This window comes from Mustelus asterias, chromosome 9 (genome assembly GCF_964213995.1).
Source record: "Mustelus asterias chromosome 9, sMusAst1.hap1.1, whole genome shotgun sequence".
In the NCBI taxonomy this organism is placed as follows: Eukaryota; Metazoa; Chordata; class Chondrichthyes; order Carcharhiniformes; family Triakidae; genus Mustelus; species Mustelus asterias.
In genome coordinates, this window is record NC_135809.1 from 129,268,493 (window position 1) to 129,273,475 (window position 4,983).

General features: G+C 42.5%; 1 non-coding gene across 1 annotated transcript; it reads left to right on the forward strand.

Moving 5' to 3' along the window:
* The first annotated feature begins 2,601 nt into the window (after positions 1-2,601).
* trnah-gug (transfer RNA histidin (anticodon GUG)) lies at positions 2,602-2,689 on the forward strand. Its single transcript is given in 2 exon segments — positions 2,602-2,638; positions 2,654-2,689. It is a non-coding gene; the product is annotated as a tRNA-His (tRNA).
* Positions 2,690-4,983: the final 2,294 nt, after the last annotated feature.

Below are 4,983 nucleotides of genomic sequence, written 5' to 3' on the forward strand. Positions count from 1 at the left end.
ATTTGTATTTCTGGGCTGCCAGACAACTGAAGAATTATTTACCTGTTTCTATGTTAGAATTCTTTCTAGATTTGCTGGTGAGTATGTTGGATCCATTTGATTGAAGAGTTTTCAAGGAAACTATTTGCCACAAAGGAATAAGTGCCCCTGCAGATTTGTATATGCTCGGCTGATCCAGTCATGGTGACCATAAGACCATAAGATGTAGGAGCAGAATTAGGCCACTCGGCCCATCGAGTCTGCTCCGCCATTCAATCATGGCTGATATTTTTCTCATCCCCATTCTCTTGCCTTTTCCCCATAACCCCTGATCCCTTTATTAATCAAGAACCTATCTATCTCTGTCTTAAAGACACTTAATGACCTGGCTTTCACAGCCTTCTGCAGCAAAGAGTTCCACAGATTCATCACTCTCTGGCTGAAGAAATTCCTCCTCATCTCTGTGATAAAGGATCGTCCCTTTAGCCTGAGGTTGTGCCCTCTGGTTCTATTTTTTTCCTACTAGTGGAAACATCCCCTCCATGTCCACTCTATCCAGGCCTCGCAGTATTCTGTAAGTTTCAATAAGATCCCCCCTCATCCTTCTAAACTTTGAGTACAGACCCAGAGTCCTCGACCGCAAAAGCTGTTCCTGTTCTTGGTGTGATTTCCTGACATGCTACCATTCTCAGATAGCCCTGGCATCGCACAAGTGGTGCAGGAAGCAAACCTACAGTGTGCAAAAGCTTTACTGCAAAAGTGCAGCCTCAGCAATCAGATAGTATAACAAACAGGATTCTCCTCTGTGTCTCCCTCCTTCTCAATACCATAACACTCTCCTGAAGCAGTCCCATAGAATCGCTACGGTGCAGAAGGAGGACATTCAGCCCATTGAGTCTGCACCAACTCTCTGAAAGAGCATCTATCCTCGTAACACCACACATTTACCCCATTAATCCCCCTAACCTTCAAAGCTTGAGACACTAAGGGGCAATTTAGCATGGCCAATCCACTTAACTCGCACATCTTTGGACTGTGGGAGGAAACTGGAGCACCTGGAGGAAAACCACGCAGACACAGGGAGAACGTGCAAACTCCACACAGCCACTCGAGGGTGGAATCGAACCCGGGTCCCTGCCGCTGAATGCTAACCACTGTGCCGATCACTGTGTCACCATGGGATCTTATTGAAACTTACAGAATATTGAGAGCCTGGACAGAGTGGATGTGGAGAGGATGTTTCCACTTGTAGGAAAAACTAGAACCAAAGGGCACAACCTCAGGCCAAAGGGAAAATCCTTTAAAACAGAGATGATGAGAAATTTCTTCAGCCAGAGAGTAGTGAATCTGTGGAACGTTTTGCCGCAGAAATCTGTGGAGGCCAAGTCATTGAGTGTCTTTAAGACAGAGATAGATAGGTTCTTGAATAATAAAGGGATCAGGGGTTATGGGGAAAAGGCAGGAGAATGGGGATGGGAAAAATATCAGCCTTGATTGAATAGTGGAGCAGACTCAATGGACCGACTGGCCTAATTCTGCTTCAGTGTCTTATGGTGCCGTCCACCGTACCACCCTGGATGTCCATGAAGCTGTGCTGTAAGGTTCATTTCCTGATATTTCCTGTTATTCTGTATCTCAACATCATAGATTCATAACTTGAGAATTATACCATCATGCAGTGCAGAAAGATGCCACCATTTGAAATACCTGCCCAATCAGCCTCACTCCCTTGCTCTTTGCTAAGAGCAATGATTTGGAAATATTGTAAAGAACACAAACAATATACATGCCGATAATCAACTTTTCACAAGCCAGGCTTTCCTTATCTGACTGTCAGACAAGATGAAGAATGTATTAATGGCTAATAAAAGTACGCCCAGTGCTCAGGTCACCTAGGCTAGAAAAACATGGCCATGTGAAGCGACTTATACTCACTGCCTCTGCTGCCTCTGGAAGTAGTCGTGACTCCTCTGGTAAGAAGCATCAGTTCATCTGTATTGCAGTGTTATCACTGGAGTTTGTGCTCTAACATAACAGGATGAGCTCGGAACCAGAGCATTAGACCCAGGTACCATAACTTTCCTACCACCCACACAAACATGTGGAGATAAACACAGAAGCTACTAGGCATAGCAGTTCTACTCTCGCAGCACCAGAAGCAATTTACCAAGGACTGAAAAATGTGCTTCAGGTATAGCATGATCCAACTTTTGCTTGTGGCTTCCAGTCCAGTTTTTAAAAGCTAAAGGTTACAATGAGAAGAAATGTATATTAGGACAACATTTCACATCTGAGGGTGATGTCTTGCTGCTTTGTGCATGTAAGCTGTATTTTATTTTCACTTAAAATGGCCCAGAGTTAAACTAATACTGTGCATCAATCCCAAATAGTCAAAAAAACTTGCCTTTGGGTAGTACCGGTTGTCGTGTTGACTCTTAGAGTTTGATTTTGGGAAATGACTTAGGTCTAAGTCATTTCACTAACTCATTTCGAGAATGTTTCATGCTAGTTTGCATATGTCGTGTTTACCTTTTGCTTCCTCCTCAAGAAAGCAAGTTCAATCAATAGGGTTTCCTATTCAGTTGATGTGGCCAATCAGTTACTAATCGGTGATTGTGCTCCCCATCGATAGCTCAGCTGGTAGAGCAGAGGATTGTGGATGATTCCAATTGACATCCTTAGGTCACTGGTTCAATTCCGGCTTGATGGAAGCCCAATGTTCACTAATCGGTGATTAATCAGGAATACACAGCCGTCATGCTGAAACCATTAGGTCAGTTCCATAAAACATCTTATTTTAACCTTCCCATGAGTATCCCCCAGAATGCACAATATTTTCATCTCAGTCAGGAGATTCTGGGAAAGGTTAATGAATGTGCAGTTAGATATTTATTCAAACCAATTAACACAGAGACAAAACATTCATTGAAATGCATTAAGATCATTGAAAATCATTACTCAATCCACGTGAAAATCTATTTTCAACAAGTGTGGGGCAATATTTGACTCAAAATGTTATTTGAGAAACAACCTATTGTAACTTCGAATGGTGTTAATAGTAAAATTGAAGTCCCATCCACATGTGACTTCTCTTTAGACCAGCAAAGTTCAAGTCAAATAAAGGTTACTTTATGCATGACTTTAGTGTGGCTCATTACGGGATGAAATCAGCACCTCATTTAAATATCAGTATAATAAAGAACAATTGATGCTCTCTGCCGAAAGCCTTTATAAATTATTATACTGTTCTCCTAGCCTGGGAGGAAGACTGTGTAGAGAGAGAGAGAGAGATTGTGAGTCACTGCCCTGTAAGCTCTGAATGTAATATTAAAGAAAATAAATACCAGGACAGAAAGGGCATTAAATGAGGAAATGAGGCATCGAAGCATGAGACACAAGGTTATTACCACTCCAAACAAGTGAGAGGACTTCAATTGTCTGGAGGGTGGTTGTGGTTTGTCACCCAGAATGCTAACATCAGCAGCCTATGCGTGGTTACCAGCCGTTTGACAGAACCTGATTAGTCCAAATGGATCGCAGCGAATATAATTTCAGCGTTCCAAAGGCAATAGCAAACTCCGGTAGCCTGGCATAATCAAACACTTCTGAAACGTATTTACACATTGAGGTGCAAATTACTTCTGTCCATGACTTTTGTTTCACATTTACGTGGTGAATTAATTGATATATCAAGTTAAAATTAACCTCTAAAGATTTTTTTACTGATGGTTTTACTTATCAGCAATGAGTGAAAGGCATATAATTTAGGTGGTTTTTGTTTAGACAAATGAAAAGGAAATGTACACTCGAACAAACAAACAGATTTCTCCTGTCAGAGTGGCACAGTGTGCAGCCGTGCTATGGCCAGCTTGCTGCACTCTGCAGTATGTTTCCACTGCTGGTAATGCAACATTTATGTTAAGCACTGCAGATTCACATGGAGCTTAATCCAGTCACAAAAACATAATTACGCAAAGACTAAAACAATAATTAAGCTAATTATTAGGGGCAGTTCTCACACAACAAAGCACTGATTAGTATTTTCTTTAAACTTACATTCCCAGCCACACAGCAGTAATTCACACCCATTCACTCTCTCTGTAGAATCTTCCTTTCAAGCTTGTAGAAAAACATAATGATTATAAACCCATTATGGGCGGCACGGTGGCACAGTGGTTAGCACGGCTGCCTCACAGCACCAGAGATCCGGGTTTGATTCCCGGCTTGGGTCATTGTCTGTGTAGAGTTTGCACATTCGCCCCATGTCTGCATGGGTTTCCTCTGGGCACCCCCGGTTTCCTCCCAAAGATGTGCCGGTCAGGTTGATTGGCCATGCTAAATTGCCCCTTAGTGTCAGGGGCACTAGCAGGGTAAATGCGTGGTGCTATGGGGATTAGACTCAATGGGCCAAATGGCCTCTTTCTGCACTGTAAAGAATCTATGATTCTGTAAATGTTTTATACATTGAACCAACCCTGAATATCGTAATCCCTCGTATTTCAAATGCATTTTTAAACTAGACCAGTACGTATTCAACCTTTGAGATGTGTTAATGTTCACCAACACTTTATAGCAGTCAGGAAAAAAGGGGTCTGTTATTTTTCTGGAAGAATCCTTTCTAGAGGTTTAACAAACCAAGATTTTCGCAATAAGATCACAGTTACCTGGACACCAACCATTCTGTATTGTATGCACTGAAGGAGGTTTCTAAAATAGTTGCCGTGTGGTACATGTTACAGGATTGCAATCCAAAGACATCAACCTTGGCACGTGCAAGAAGAAGGATCTCTCCTTTTTATCACAGAGGAAGAACAGCTCTCCATAGAATGCATAGAATCCCTACAGTGCAGAAGGAGGCCATTTGGTCCATCAAGCCTGCCCCAACAACAATCCCACCCAAATCCAAGCAGATCGCGGCTTGTCCGACATGCATTTAAATCGACTTAATGAACCGCGCGCCCAACTCTACCACCAAATCCCGCTTTACCACCGCGCGGCCCGATC